Here is a 17,063-nt window from a genome sequence, read left to right on the forward strand (position 1 = left end):
TCCAGATTAAACATTCCCTAGCACATGCACATTACAATAAGTACAAATCTTCCCAACTGATGACCACATTAATCTTCAGATTTTCAGAATCATTCAGATAAGAAACAAGAAAAAAAATGTCCTCCTTTTGCCTTCAAATTTTTTTCGTCACTCCAGTCCAAACTGATCGTTGATGTGCCCCCATTATTAGAAAATAAAATTGAAGGAATATTTTAAAAACTCAAAATTTCCAAACAAAATTCTAACCATGTATGGTCAGCTTTCATTGTCTTGCATTGCTTGGGCACACCACTTTTACAGCTGACACATATTGCTAATTGGTGATTAACTTAAAATGACAGTAGATTTTGCCATTGAGATTTAGTTAATAATTTGAGATTACATTTTTTTCATGTTTCCAGTATTCTGTCCACTCTTTGTATAATGCATCAATTTATCCTAGCAGAAGTGATTTTTCTTTGTCTCTGCTGCGCTAGTTGTGGAACATCACCAGAATGTTCTGTGGTATCTTGTATGAAGAATAGGTAGCAGGCATCAGTGTCAGCGTATGAGAGCCCCCCTTGCTCCAATCTGGGCTGCTGGTGTGTGAATAGTGTGTATCTTCTATGAAGAACAGGTAGCAGGCGTCAGTGTCAGCGTATGACAGCCCCCCTTGCTCCAATCTGGGCTGCTGGTGTGTGAATAGTGTGTGTGTTCCCCTCCCAGCCTTACATCCGCCTAGTGATTGGCCCACACAGTGCTGGATACCCAGCTAACAATTACAAGTCCTCTTCCCTTAGGAGTCATTCTCAAGCACAGCACTGGAGTGCTCACATCTGTCTGGACGGAGTACTATATAAAGAGACAGTGCAGCTTGCGTGGACAAAGAAACCGCAGAACTCTTCCAGCTCCAGAGAACTGATTATCACTCCATCACATCTACAAGTTGCAGCAATAGACAGCACTTTGGAGCACTTGTGCTTCTCTCTACATGGGTGCAGGAGAACTGACGGTCCAATTGCTTCTTCTCTGATTAACAGACCAAGTGGAATGACGAGGAAGAATTCACTTATGTGGACCATGTAAAGCTGACACATCTTACAGGTAGAGTCCTTTTATTTTTAAGCCCAAGTCATCCTGACTTTTCAGTTTAGAGTGGATGCTGAGAGGTATATCACTCCGAGATGTTTTTTTATCTCTTGGGATTGTAGCAGTGAGATCTCTGCTTCTGAATCCTGACCTCTGCACTCCTATGTAAGCCAATACAGTCTCCCTTATAGATGTTTCAAATTAATTTGATGTTATTGTGATGCAGCAGGAGAAAAGAGACTCTTCCTTTCCCAAGCGAAAGAGCAGAGACAGGTTCTAAACTACACTGCCGCTGTTTGTGAATTGCTGATGGAGAGGGATAGACTATAACAGCCGTTCTTCCAGAGGTTGATATGGGTTCCTTGCTTTGGGTTCCCACCGTTTGATGCCTGCACAGCTTCAGGGTCTATGCCATTTGGCAGAACCAGCTGCAGGACACCAGCAATCTCTTTAGCTGTCTGTAAGTGTGGCATTCTGTCCACAACTGCAAAGGAGGCATTCTTCCCACTGGTCACCAATGTAAAGGGGCATTCTTCCCTCTGGTCACCAATGTAAAGGAGCATTCTTCCCACTGGTCACCAATGTAAAGGGGCATTCTTCCCTCTGGTCACCAATGTAAAGGAGCATTCTTCCCACTGGTCACCAATGTAGGGGACATTCTTTACACAAGCCACCAATGTAGGGGCATTCTTCCCACTGGTCACCAATGTAAAGGGGCATTCTTCCCACTGGCCACCACTGTAAGGCACATTCTTCACATAGTCCGCCAATGTGAGGGGCATTTTTCCTTCTGGCTACCAATGTAAAAGGCGTTCTTCCCACTGGCCACCACTGTAAGGCACATTCTTCACATAGTCCGCCAATGTGAGGGGCATTTTTCCTTCTGGCCACCAATGTAAAAGGCATTCTTCCCACTGGTCACCAATGTAAATGGGCATTCTTCCCACTGACCACCACTGTAAGGCACATTCTTCACATAGACCGCCAATGTGAGGGGCATTTTTCCTTCTGGCCACTAATGGAAAGGGCATTCTTCCCACTGGCCACCAATGTAAAGGGGCATTTTTCCCTCTGGCCACCAATGTAAAGAGACATTCTTCCCACTGGCTGCCAATGTAAGGGGCATTCTTCACACTGGCCTTCAATATAAGGGACATTTTTATCACTGACCACTAATGAACTGTTTTTTCCATGGGTACCCCAAGACTTTCAAAGGTTCCACCACTGTAAATGTGGCAGTCTTCCTACCCTAATGTAAGGGGCATTTTTCTCATTGACCACCAATGAATTGATTTTAGAAAGGGTTTTTCAAGACCTGAAAATGTCAAGGGTTCCTCTGGGGTAAAACAGATAGAAAAAGGCTGGAATACAATGTGGAGGCTAATGTGTGTCCCTTTATTAGCTAAGTGACTGTTAAGGATCGTAATGACAGTCAGAGCAGTGGGTGCAGCGTAGAGTCAAAAGGGTTACTAGTTTGTTACAAAAACATTTCATCGTAAAAAAAGCAAACACAACAGTTACTCCCACCATAGACGTGCAGTTGAGACCTGTGTATCTATATATAGACAGGATAATGACCCCTTGGGGAGGAGAGATACTTCTTGGCAGGAGGTAATCAGGAAACTCTGATGGGGACATCTCACTTCTGGGGTCCCCGAGAGATAGAAAGCCTGGGGAAGCACATTCCACCCACATCAAGAAGTTCTAGGAAACTGACATTAATATTATTCAGTATGCCGAAGTGTTTTTATTTTTCATTGACATTTCAGTGTTTCGAAGATTTGTTTCCAGAAATGTGGACCAAATGTTCCATAAAATCTCTTTTTATGTATGTCATATATCCATTTCTATGTCACACCTGAACATAGCCTGGACTTTATAGGTAAATTGTACCTATAGTTTTTGTCATAAACACGTTAAAGAGATAAGCTTGATTTTAATTTTTTTCTAAGTATACAAATATGTGTGATGTAGCCCCATAGCAGAAACATTAAGGCCCACCTCTGCCCACCCGGAATACCTCTAGTGATATGAAATAACTGCCTGTTCTAAAAGCTATCACTGCCTGTAAAGTTTACTGCAGAGATTTTGGCCACATAACAGTTATATGGTGTGCAATGGATATTTTTAAAATATGTTTATTTATGTACAGTTCGTATTCCCATATACATGAGAATAGTCATATTTATTAGTTATTGGCCCATCATAGGCTCTAATTCTTGCTTAGCTGTGGCTACACAATGGCTGTCGCTGATGTCTCAACAGAAAGAGTAAATGCACTGGGCCGCTGTGAGTTCCCTCTACTGGCTAATCTAAACAATACCCCAAATCTGGAGTAAGCCTAAATAAAAAAATTCCAAGAAGGAAAAAAAAGGAAGGGGTGGGAGCAAAGGCCCATGCATGCCTTTTACCTATAGGTAAACCTGTACAGTAGTAAGGCTTTCCAATTGGTACAGTCAATATCTCCTAAACGTGCACCGTTTAGGAGATTTTTACTTGTGATGCAGCCGATGACGTCACAGGCACATGCGCTCTGAAGGAACGGCATACCGTGCCGTTCCTTCAGAGAACTGTGCTTTGAACAGCGGCTCCCATCCTGTGCCGTGACGTCATCGAGGCTCCGGCCACTCACAGAGCCGGAGTCCGCAAACCCGGAAAGAAGACCAGGTGAAGATGGAAGCGCCTTCAGTGGTGACAGTGCGCTGCTGCATGGCTTAGTTCTAAAGTCATTTCTTACATAATGTGCTAGTACATGATGCACACTAGCATATTATGGCTTTACCTTGCAGGATTCAAAGAAAACAAAAAAACGGTGGTTTACTACCACCTACAAAAAAAATAAGTGTTTTCTTGATTAGGACCATGCAAAGACAAATTACAATCTGGTAGTTGTAGAATAAACATCACAGATTATTTTATATACACTATTTTTAAACCAACACGTTTCTTGGAACAAAGCCCACTTTTTCAAGGATGCTTATGCAATCCAAGTGGTAGGGATAACCTTATGAGAAAACAAACATGTCATGTAAGCCAGCCTAAACAAATATGAAAATTACATCAAGATAAGTTTTAACCACTTGCTTACTGGGAACTTAAACCCCCTTCTTGCCCAGACCAATTTTCAGCTTTCAGCGCTTGCATTCTTTGAATGACAATTGCGCAGTCATGCTACACTGTACCCAAATGAAATTTTTGTCATATTTTTCACACAAATAGTGCTTTCTTTTGGTGGTATTTAATCACTGCTGGGTTTTTTATTTTTTGCAAAATAAAACAAAAAAGGACTGAAAAGGTGGCAATGGTAGGTGGCACGGTGGGCACAGAAAATGCAACCATGGCTCTCTGTGTGAGGGACCGATATCCCTCTGACAGAAGCCAGTGATCGGCATATTTTTCCCCTCACACAGACAGCGCATGCTCGGGAGGACGTCCATGGACGCCCTCTCGGCAATTAAGGCCCACACTGTAGCCGTCTTTTGGCTATAGCACAGGCGGGAAGTAGTTAAAGAGTATCTTTGTTTTGCCCATGCAGGTACACTTTAATACAGAACTCCACGCACACATAAAAATATGTTCTATTTCGGGGATATCCAATTAATGGACCTCCAGCTGTTGCAAAACTACAAGTCCCATCATGCCTCTGCCTCTGGGTGTCATGCTAGTGGCTGTCAGAGTCTTGCTATGCCTCATGGGATTTGTAGTTCTGCAACAGCTGGAGGTCCGCTAATTGCATATCCCTGCATCTATTTGCTCCACCACCACTCAGATCAGATGTCTAAAATGAAAGGAAAACTATGTGTGTGTACGAGATGCACAAGGCTATGGAACTCCCTGTGTCAGTGTTGGTTAGCCCAGTGCTTTCATGTAGAATGAATGACTTGAAATTACCAGGTATATATCCTTTGGCTCCTGGCAGTGAACATTGGGGTAGAAGAATGAAGGAATAGTAAAACGATGTTGCTTGGAAAATGGGGATTAAAGCAAAATTGTTGTTTGCCCTGAATCGACTAAACACAGGTTTTCTATAAGTTTAAAAATGACAAAAATAAACTCAAAATTTGCACTCAGTAAAAATTCACTGTGCATTCCCTATAGTATGTATTAAGGAACAGAGTTTAAAATGAAAAAAAAAAATCTACATTCTATTCCAGAAAGATGTCATCAGTGAATATATAGCTCTACATTCTTCTCCAATATAGAATTACTTTTTGAAAACTTAAATAAATCAGCATAGCAGTTATAAGGTTCTGAGAATTATTTTTTTTAAAAAGCTGTTCGTGGTGTTTTCGTCATAGATTTGATACACACTATGGGGTATATTAATAAAAATGTTAACAAATACATAAAAATAAAACATTTGCATTGCTGTTTGTTCATCAAAACTGCCTGCGAATTTGGACTGTGCAGATGGGGCAAAATCGAACGTTCTCAGGCTACATTATCCGCAGATTGAGTATGTGAATGGAGAAAATACCGCATTATAGCCACGGTGGTGAGGAACATAGTAATTTCCTATGATAGCGCCATCCAGTGGCCATAATTTTGTATTTTTGCCTATTTATACATCCTTATGCCCCATACACACTATCAGATTTTCTGCTGAGTTTTTCCTTCAGATTTACCAAAACCATGTAGTGCAAGGGCCTGCCTGATTGCATACACTTTGAAACTCCTAAGGTTTGACCTCTTATTATATGGTTTTGGTAAATCTGAAGGAAAAACTCAGCAGAAAATCTGATAGTGTGTATGGGGCTTTAGTCTTCAGAGGATATAGCCTGCGAACATTTGATTTTGTCCTACAGACCTAATTTAAATACAGGTTTGATGAATAAAGAGCTATGCAACTTTTTTTTGTATAACTACATTCCTTTTGGATGTGTGTAAAAAAAAAAATGCAATGAAATATTCCCGTTGCACACATTCCTGAAAATGACTGGGCACCAGTATCAACACAAAATTAAAGCATACTATACGTATCCTGTGGATCTTCCAAATGGCATCCAAATTTTATTACAGCGATCACATCACAGCAACAACTGTAACGTTTTGGGGCCACGTCTGATAATCATGCCTGATTAAGAGATCCTGCGTGATCCCGAAACGTTGCAATTTTTGCTGTGATGTGATGAATCTAATAAAATTTCGTACATCATTTTTAAGATCCACGGAGTACTGGCAATATATGCTTTAACCATATGTAAAAAAAAAAAAAAAAAGCCAATGATTTCAGCCTAATTTACAACACATGTGTAGCGCCTACCATACCTCGATTTTCCGGGAGCCTGATGGTGACTACCAGAGGTAGGGAGGGTTGACATAATTCCTCAGGGTGCAGGGTACTGGGCATGGTGGGTGATGAACAAGAAAAGAAGTTGAGCGCCAGCAGGGCTGGACTGGGACAAAAATTTGGCCCTGGACTTCTTCCAGACTGGCCCACTTTAATTTTGCAGACATGCACAAAAACAGTATATAAACTATATGCAAATGCTCGAGGTGATTGCCCTGCAAAGCGGCCAGTGGGTCCTGCTGGGAGCCGGCCACTGACCTGTGGGCCCTGCAAGGAGCTGGCCACAGGCCATGGCCATCTTCCAGCAGGACCCACAGTGTTGAGGCCTTTTTTGAGGTACTGGGTGGGCACTGGGGCAGGGTAAATGGAGGGGTGGATAGATGGGATTTGGGGTCAGCTGGCCCTGGGGGTGTCAGGGTCTTTCACCTCAGCAATGCCTTCACCCCCCCTGGGAGCTTGAGCGTGTGGACTACAACTCCCAGAATTCAACAGGGTGCAACAGCTAACTGGCGGCCATGCCCCCCAGTGAACTGACACTGACAGCTCCAGCACAGCTGGCTCTGGCCACTCACATATAGCCTCCTGATCCATGTTCCTGAGGACAGGCCAGTGCAAGAATTTTTGTGTACTTAGGCAACGGTGCATTTTACCACCCCCCCACCCCAAGGCAACTGGATACGTCCCTGACTGCCACTGTCATCCTATGCATACAGAAAGAGCCCCCCTTTACCATCAGAGACCCCACTTACTGAAAGAACCCCCATTTACCATCAGGTCCCCCACACTCACAGAAAGTACCCCCTTTACCATCAGATCCCCCACTCACAGAAATTACCCCCCTTTACCATCAGATCCCCCACTCACAAAAAGTTCCCCCCTTTACCATCAGCTCCCCCACTCACAGAAAGAACCCCCCTTTAACATCAGATCCTCCACTCACAGAAATTACCCCCCTTTAGCATCAGATCCCCCACTCACAGAAAGAACCCCCCTTTAGCATCAGATCCCCCACTCACAGAAAGAACCCCCCTTTACCATCAGATCCCCCACTCACAGAAAGAACCCCCCTTTACCATCAGATCCCCCACTCACAGAAAGAACCCCCCTTTACCATCAGATCCTCCACTCACAGAAAGAACCCCCCTTTACCATCAGATCCCCCACTCACAGAATGAACCCCCCTTTACCATCAGATCCCCTACTCACAGAAAGAACCCCCCTTTACCATCAGATCCTCCACTCACAGAAAGAACCCCCCTTTACCATCAGATCCCCCACTCACAGAATGAACCCCCCTTTACCATCAGATCCCCTACTCACAGAAAGAACCCCCCTTTACCATCAGATCCCCCATTCACAGAAAGAACCCCCTTTAACATCAGATCCCCCACTCACAGAAAGAACCCCCCTTTAGCATCAGATCCCCCCTTTAGCATCAGATCCCCCACTCACAGAAAGAACCCCCTTTACCATCAGATCCCCCATTTACAGAAAGAACCCCCCTTTACCATCAGATCCCCCACTCACAGAAAGAACCCCCTTTACCATCAGATCTCACATTTACAGAAAGAACCCCCCTTTAGCATCAGATCCCCCACTCACAGAAAGAACCCCCCTTTACCATCAAATCCCCCACTCACAGAAAGAACCCCCTTTACCATCAGATCCCCCACTCACAGAAAGAACCCCCTTTACCATCAGATCCCCCACTCACAGAAAGAGTTCTCCAGCAGTGCTGGAACTATACATGGTGGAGAGACTGTGGGGGAAGAAAGTGTAGCTGCAGCAGCGGAGCACACAGATCACATTATACCTGTCAGATGAGAACCAGGAAATGGAGGTTGGCGTGGCGGCTCCCTGTGCACGGTGTCCCGATCCCACACATGTCCTCCAGGCTCCACTAGTTTCGGCTTCAGCTCAGAGGAGGTGGGTGGAGCTAAGCACTAGGCGCGCACGGAGAAGGAGGAAGTTAAATCCTCCTCCGCTCTGTATTCTGGGACATCGCTCTGGTGACGTCACTGGTTGCTACACGCCAGGTGGCAGGCGGCTAGCAACCATTCCGGGCAGTGAGCCAGCAGCTGTGGAACTACAACTTAAAGCGGGTCTCGGCCGGCCTGCCCGGCCAGAACAAGTGACAGACGGTAAAACGGCGATGGTGGCCTTTTTAGGGGGCATCAGATCGGCACAGGGGGCAATCCAGGGACACTGTATTGTCCCAGAATAAAAGGATCCTGTCACTGAAACCGGCCCACTGAGCCATCGGCCCACCGGGAAAGTCCCGGTAGTCCTGATGGCCAGTACATGCCTGAGCGCCAGTCACTTTTATGCTTAAACAAGAGAGTAGTTTATTTCTCAAACAGGAAAAATGTGGGAGAGAGGGGATCGGGCACAGGACACCCTTAGTAGAGTAGAAGACTCCTTTGACAAAAATAGGTGAAATAAGGTAGACAGCAGTACGGGGAAAAGAGCCTTTAAGCTGAACCAGCACATCTGTACTTTGTAGAATAGGCCGTCTCCTCTAGTAACTGAACTTTACTCACAGCTTCATACACAGATGGATGAGTTCTCTCTTGAAGTCCTCCCAGCCACTTCATAGCCTCCAGCTCATGAAGGGTCACCCCTGGTGTTTCCTTAGAACTCCATCCCTCTAGAATCATTTCCGGATCTTTGGCAGGCTTTTCTCAGCAGAAACTTGAACCAGATAGGCCTCGAATAGCAGCCAGGAGCTGTTGCACATGCATACATCCAGGCCGCATCCCTGGGCGGGAAGACTAAGATCACCTGACTTCTTCCCGATAAATAGCTTCTCTCAGCATTCATAGCAGCGAATCTGATTGGCTGAGAAAAGTATGTTTATCCATAACTTGAATGTACTGTAGCTCAACATACTAATGTCAAAGGCAACAGTGCCACCTACTGACAAAAGGGAAAAGCCTCAACTGAACAGGATTTGGACCACTAAACACTACAAATTAGCCAGGCTGGCTACTACCCAGCATAACTAAATTTACCTGTAGACCTATTCTAGGAGGAGGGTGCTACATTTGCATTGCATAATGGCACAACTAACCCCAAAAGACAATGTGCACAGTTTCCAGCATGATGAAAAAATCCATCCATAGCTCCCAACTGTCCCTGATTTCGAGGGACTGTCCCTGATTTGGGACAGTCCCTCTGTCCCTCATTCCTCCTCATTTGTCCCTCATTTTGGTCTGATCTATGTAGTTGTATATAAAATGCACTTTTTATCTTTCAAAAAGTGTTTCCCAGTGCTAAACCTTTCATCCAATTTCTAAATTGCTACATTTGTAAATGTCAATAGACAATATAAAGGAAAAATAGTGGTAAAAAAGGCACTTGTGGGTTTAACTAATTTTGTTTATTTGTATATTTCTCCTCTAAGGGGGTGTGGCAGGGGGTGTGTCCTATGCCTACATAGTTTTTCTAATAGGTGTCCCTCATTCCCATCTCAGAATGTTGGGAGGTATGATAGTAGCTGCTATTCAGTTACCTCTTTCGTCACACATCTGCTGCATGGAAAATCACAGAGAGCAGCAGGTGGACTATTGTTTATCGTTTAGTTACTTAAAGGACCTATCACCAGAGTGGCCATAACTACCAATAATTACCAGTCTCAGGTTTAGCAGCGGTGTCTTTTATGATCACCTGAGATCTCACTGAATATACTTTATCTTCGTTATTGCAAGATCTACATTTTTGGATCTTTTCAATTTGTTACATGTTAGATTTATGCATGAATACATTAAGGAGGGTGAAGTTAAATGCCAAAATAAAATGTGTATATATAGGCTATCTGTTGGCTTACCCAGTTTAGACATTATATAAGGGCTGATTTACTAAAACTGGAGAGTGCAAAATCTGGTGCAGCTGTGCATAGTAGCCAATCAGCTTCTAACTTCAGCTTGTTTAATTAGGCTTTGACAATAAAACCCGGAATCTGATTGGCTTCTATGAACAGCTGCACCAGATTTTGCACTGTCTCGTTTTAGTAACTCAACCCCACAATGTCCCTGGAAATAATATTAGCATGTCATCGGCTGAGCTGACTCACGTGCTGCGAGCGAATATTAGTTCAGTTTGACCTCTCTTGTTTTAGCAGCCAAAATCATTCTGCTTTATAAACAGGTCCTCACTAATTACCCATCCCTGCCTTCTTTCATGAACTGAGCCGTGTTGTGTAATTGTGGACAGGCAGCCCTCTTGTGTAACATGGATACAGAGAGAGTTCCTGTCCACTTTAATCTCCAGAGATGGTTCTGAGCTGAATATCAATGCGCTTATTACATATGTCATGACCATAGTGTGTTCTGCTCTGGGCTCAGCTCCATAGAGATATACATTGATTGATTGATGAAGTATTTTAATTAACCTGTCAGCAGAACAAACTAGTATGGGGGGGTTGTGAGAGGCACCTCTCAGTTCTAGAATAGAACATTGCTTCATTCTTTGGCCGCCCCTGGAGCCCCAAAGCCAAAGCATGTGCCCTTTAAATAAATGCCAATTCAAAGCTCTGGCATGGCTCCTGCATTTCATAATGCAATGTGGTTTGCACTCAGAATGTCATTGGGGTGCCTATATTACCTGGGGGGTTGCTAGACTCATGAAAGACCCATGGTGCCCTTAGACACAAATGTTGTACAGCTTTTACTATAACCATGAGAAGTAGCTGAAGCTATTTGGCCCCTGTGCCACCTCTTCTTTCTTTGCCTTCTTTGATTTTTCTGCATTGCCTCTCTTAGGGATCTTTCCCCTATTGCTGAAATCATTTTGAAGCAGAATAAAACATCTGCAAAAATTATTTTCAATTGGGACCCAGGAACTTTTAGCCATAATATACTAGTATGCACAGCAGACTTACCTGGCTAGTGATCCCCTCCAGTGCTGTGCACGGCCATCTTGACCTGGTCTATCTTCTGGGTTCCCACTCTACAGCTGCTTGGATGGTCGGGTCACAATGATGTCAGTCTTGCGCATGTGCACGGTAATGACATCATCATGGTATAGATGAACTTGGCAGCATTTTTCTAAGTTTAATTCCACTGCAGCCACTTAAAGCTGTACAGTAATTAACCACGGTTTCGCCGAAAGGGAAAAAAAAAAATCTTCTGGGACTGCGATATTGTGGCAGACAAATTGGACAATAACTGACACTTTTGACACTTTTTTGGGGACCAGTGACACTAATACAGTGATCAGTGCTAAAAATATGCACTGTCACTGTACTCATACCTCCCAACTGTCCCTGATTTCAAGGGACTGTCCCTCTGTCCCTCTTTCCTCCTCATTTGTCCCTCATTTTGGTCTGATCTATATAGTTGTATATAAAATGCACTTTTTATCTTTCAAAAAGTGTTTCCCAGTGCTAACCCTTTCATCCAAAATTTAAATTGCTGCATTTGTAAATGTCAAAAGCCAATATAAAGGAATAGTAGTGGTAAAAAGAAGCCCTTGTGAGTTTACTTAATCTTTTTTTAGGTTAATTCTCCTTTAAGGGGGCGTGGCAAGGGGGCTTGTCCTATGCCTACATGCTTTTGCTAGTAGGCGTCCCTCATTCCCATCTCAAAAAGTTGGGAGTTATGATTGTACTAATGACACTGGCTTGGAAGGGGTTGACATCAGGGGAAATTAAAGGGTTAACTGTGTGCCTAGCTGGTGTTCTACTGTAGTGGGGGAGGTGCTTGTACTGGTGGAAGGCATAGATCTGTGTCCCTACTTTGCAGGAACACAGGATCAATGCCCTCCTTACTGACAGGATCCATGCCATCCTTTACATAGGCAGATCTGCCTGTGTTCTGAATGATCAGTGGATGCCAGCAGACACCGGATCCGCAGGACCCACTGATCAGCCCCTGCTGTGTAGAATCACAGCAGGAGCAAGCCTCCGGCAGCGCGCACTTCGCCCGATACCCGAAAATGCAGGATCATATATATATATATATATATATATATATATATATATATATATATATATATATATATATATATGTATATATACGTGATCTGTGCAGTGCAGCCTTCCTGTAGCAGTAAATGTGATATATGGTGGTCGGCAACTGGTTAAAGTGGTTTTAAAGGCAGAAGGTTTTTTTTATCTTAATGCATTCTATGCATTAAGATGAAAAAACCTGCAGTGTGCAGCTTCCCTCCCCAGCCTCACTAATACTTACTTGAGCCCCATCTCAATCCAGCGAAGTTGCACGAGAGCCTCGGCTATCCGGGACTCTCCCTCCTGATTGGCTGAGACATAGCTGCAGGCACCATTGGCTCCCGCTGCTGTCAATCAGTCAGTGAGCAAATGACGAGAGAGGGGGCGGGGCCGAGACGCGGCTCTGCGTCTGAATGGATACACGGAGCTGTGGCTTGGCTCAGTGCCCCCACAGCAAGCTACTTGCTGTGGGGGCACTCGATAGGAGGGAGGGGCCAGGAGCGCCAGCGAAGGACACAAGAAGAGGAGGATCTGGGATGCTCTGTGCAAGATCACTGCACAGAGCAGGTAGGTACGACATGTTTAGTATTTTTAAACAAACAAAAGAAAAACAAGAGACTTTAATATCACTTTAACGTCTGGGGCAATTTTTAAATTTTTTTTTATTAGAAAATGACTTAGTATCATGAAACATTTATGGAAAGCAGAGGCCTTGGAGAATAAAATGGTCTCAATTGCAAACTCATATTTTAGGAAAAAAATACAATCAAATAAATTTTAGTGTACACAAAACAAAATATAATACCCAGTTTGTTTGTTTTTTTTTAAATATCAAAGACGGCATTTTGTTGAGTATATACAGTATCTCACAAAAGTGAGTACACCCCTCACATTTTTGTACATTTTATTATTATATCTTTTTATGTGACAACACTGAAGAAATTACACTTTGCTACAATGTAAAGTAGTGAGTGTACAGCTTGTATAATAGTGTAAATTTGCTGTCCCCTCAAAATAACTCAACACACAGCCATTGATGTCTAAACCGCTGGCAACAAAAGTGAGTACACCCCTAAGTGAAAATGTCCAAATTGGTCCCAAATAACCATTTTCCCTCCTCGGTGTCATGTGACTCGTTAATGTTACAAGGTCTCAGGTGTGAATGTGGAGCAGGTGTGTTAAATTTGGTGTTATCGCTCTCACTCTCTCATACTGGTCACTGGAAGTTCAACATGGCACCTCTCTGAGGATCTGAAAAAAAAAGAATTGTTGCTCTACATAAAGATGGCCTAGGCTATAAGAAGATTGCCAAGACCCTGAAACTGAGCTTCAGCACGGTAGCCAAGACCATACAGTGGTTTAACAGGACAGGTTCCAATCAGAACAGGTCTCGTCTTTGTCGACCAAAAAAGTTGAGTGCACTATCGTCATATCCAAAGGTCATATCCATAGGTTGTCTTTGGGAAATAGACGTATGAGTGCTGCCAGCATTGCTGCAGAGGTTGAAGGGGTGGGGGGTCAGCCTGTCAGTGCTCAGACCATACGCCGCACACTGCATCAGATTGGTCTGCATGGCTGTCATCCCAGAAGGAAGCCTCTTCTAAAGATGATGCACAAGAAAGCCCACAAACAGTTTGCTGAAGACAAGCAGACTAAGGACATGGATTACTGGAACCATGTCCTGTAGTCTGATGAGACCAAGATAAACGTATTTGGTTCAGATGGTGCCAAGCATGTGTGGAGGCAACCAGGTGAGGAGTACAAAGACAAGTGTGTCTTGCCTACAGTCAAGCATGGTGGTGGGAGTGTCATGGTCTGGGGCTGCATGAGTGCTGCCGACACTGGGGAGCTACAGTTCATTGAGGGAACCATGAATGCCAACATGTACTGTGACATACTGAAGCCGAGCATGATCGGAGACTGGGCCACAGGGCAGTATTCCAACATGATAACGACCCCAAACATGACCACTGCCTTGCTAAAGAAGCTGAGGGTAAAGGTGATGGAATGTCCAAGCATGTCTCTAGACCTACACCCTATTGAGCATCTGTGGGGCATCCTCAAACGGAAAGTGGAGGAGCGCAAGGTCTCTAACACTCACCAGCTCTGTGATGTTTTCATGGAGGAGTGGAAGAGGACTCCAGTGGCGACCTGTGAAGCTCTGGTGAACTCCATGCCCAGGAGGGTTAAGGCAGTGCTGGAAAATAATGGTGGCCACACAAAATATTGACGCTTTGGGCCCAATTTGGACATTTTCACTTAGGGGTGTACTTAATTTTGTTGCCAGTGGTTTAGACATTAATGGCTGTGTTGAGTTATTTTGAGGGGACAGCAAATTGACACTGTTATACAAGCTGTACACTCACTACTTTACATTGTAGCAAAGTGTCATTTCTTCAGTGTTGTCACATGAAAAGATAGAATAAAATATTTACAAAAATGTGAGGGGTGTACTCACTTTTGTGAGATACTGTAGATACCAAACATATCAAAAACTCTGGTATGCAAATTTTTTTAAACATTTATTATATTGCAGCTCACCAATTCTTAGATGTGATGGCTGTATTAGTATCCATTTTTTTAGACTTTCTTTCTTCTGTTTTCATTTGGTAAACAAGCCAGCAAGTCTGTTGTTTTTAACAGCACAAGCTTTGCAGCAGAATGAATCAGTTTACATGCATGGTGTTTTTTGCCTGGGGTGGGGGGGTGTATGCATACCTCCCAACATTTTGAGATGGGAATGAGGGACACCTACTAGCAAACGTATGTAGGCATAGGACATACACCCCTGCCACACCCTCTTAAAGGAGAATTAACCAAAACAAAAGGTTAATGAAATCCACAAGAGCTTTTTTTTTATCACTACTAATCCTTTATATTGGCTTTTAAAATTTACAAATGCAGCAATTTAGAATGTGAATGAAAGGTTCAGCACTGGGAAACACTTTTTGAAAGATAAAAAGTGCATTTTATATACAACTGTATAGATCAGACCAAAATGAGGGACAAATGAGGGGGAACGAGGGACAGAGGGACATTGCTCCAAATCAGAGACAGTCCCTCGAAATCAGGAACAGTTGGGAGCTAATGGTGTACGTGTGTATTTGCATGTGAATGCACATACGTGTGTACAATATTAACTGATCTGTATGCAATGCTAGGTTACACACTTGTGCATAAGCCCATTAAAAACAATGGCTTGCATTAGATCAATTTAAAAAATGCCCAAATGCCTAAAAATGTGGCGTTTTTGCCATCCATGTGCAAGAGCCCCCCCCCCCCTTTTTTTTTTGTGCAGGAAGCATTGTTGCACTTTATGTATAGAAGAGTGCATTTGCAGTAGATGGATTTGTGTTGGGATAAAGTATAAGGTTTATGTATTATCCACAGGCACTTTATAAGGATTAGGTTAAATGAATGTATTATTAGAGCACTGTATATCATTTTAGGAGATGGTGTGGTACATTGTACAACAAGTAGATTTTTTGCAGCGCCGCACTTAGTCTGGTTAATATTGATAGTTGGTGTGTGAATCACAGAGGAGTGCTGGCTTGCTCCGAGTGTAATGGTTTATTGGAATAGCAGCACTGGAGGTTTTTAATAACTTTATTCCCAGATAACAGTAAATCCCAACAGGGGTTCTAATCCTTCTGTACATTACTAGCTTGAGTATTCTCAAATAATAATAATGGGTGGATGGACCCTTTATTAAATACATACTATTCAAGTGTTAAAAATCCATTCATTGATAGGCATATTAAGTAAATTTTATTATTACGCACCATGTAGAGGACTATGATGAGTTGACCAATAGCAGTCAGTCAGGTGGACGTGTTCATTTTGTTACTATTTCCAGAAACAGAATGGGATGTGGCTGCTAATGGACAATTAGATTTAAGCAAGCAGATGCTATTTGTGTTTGTGGTATCATTTTTCTGCTAATTATACCTGTTGTTTTGTCTGTAAATGCACAAAAATGGGTATTTTGTGCATAAATATTGATGATTTGTGTATTTTTTAAATGATGGGTGCGTAGCATTGACGACTGAGCTGGAAAGGTATCCCTCCTTTCCAGTGTACAGTATGTTAACCCAGAATCTGTTTTTCAGAGTTTAGCAACATGTCTCACTATGCACAGTTTGCTTATCCACTTCCCGACCGCCCTATAGCAGATTTATTGCTACAGGGTGACCGGTCTGTGCAGAATCACACACATATATATATGAATATATATATATATGTAGCACTTATCCCCGAAGGAGCTGCTGGTTTAAATTGGGTCTTACCGTTCCTGTACTGTTTCACCATATCAGTCATAGGGGTCCCATTAAAGAGTTCTTTTTAGTAATTTTAGTCTCTTTCTTGAATGCTTTATTTAAGAAAGATTCTTGCAATAGAGGGGTGGAGGGTTTAGGGAGAATTCAGGTACCTTGAATTTGCAGATCAGGAACACTCTCTTTGATCCAGAGGACAACACCATCCACAACTGGATTCAACAACCACCAGACAGGCCTCTCTCACTGACCTAGCAGCCGATGTGATGCTCGATCATAGTCTCTGCCACAGACATTAAGATTCGGTGTAACTGTTACACTATCCTCTGCCACAGGATTGGGTAATTAGCAACTTGTTGCAATATCAAAGGCTTGATCACACAATACCAGTTCCCTTCTTCCGAACTTACGGTACTATGTGGTAAGTGACCCGGGATGCATCCACCAACTCAGTCTCCAGGCTCTTCTAGAGGCACCGGCCTTA

At 43.3% G+C, this 17,063-nt stretch overlaps 1 protein-coding gene across 1 annotated transcript in view; it reads left to right on the forward strand.

Annotated features, from left to right (window-relative positions):
* Positions 1 to 704: 704 nt before the first annotated feature.
* Positions 705 to 17,063, forward strand: part of LOC141139301 (opsin-5-like) — a 181,743-nt gene continuing 165,384 nt past the window's right edge. Inside the window, exon 1 of the mRNA XM_073625281.1 lies at positions 705 to 1,083. The gene's annotated coding sequence lies outside the window, so the exon portion shown is untranslated. The remainder of the gene's footprint in view (positions 1,084 to 17,063) is intronic.

The sequence above is a fragment of the Aquarana catesbeiana genome, linkage group LG04 (genome assembly GCF_042186555.1).
Source record: "Aquarana catesbeiana isolate 2022-GZ linkage group LG04, ASM4218655v1, whole genome shotgun sequence".
NCBI lineage: Eukaryota > Metazoa > Chordata > Amphibia > Anura > Ranidae > Aquarana > Aquarana catesbeiana.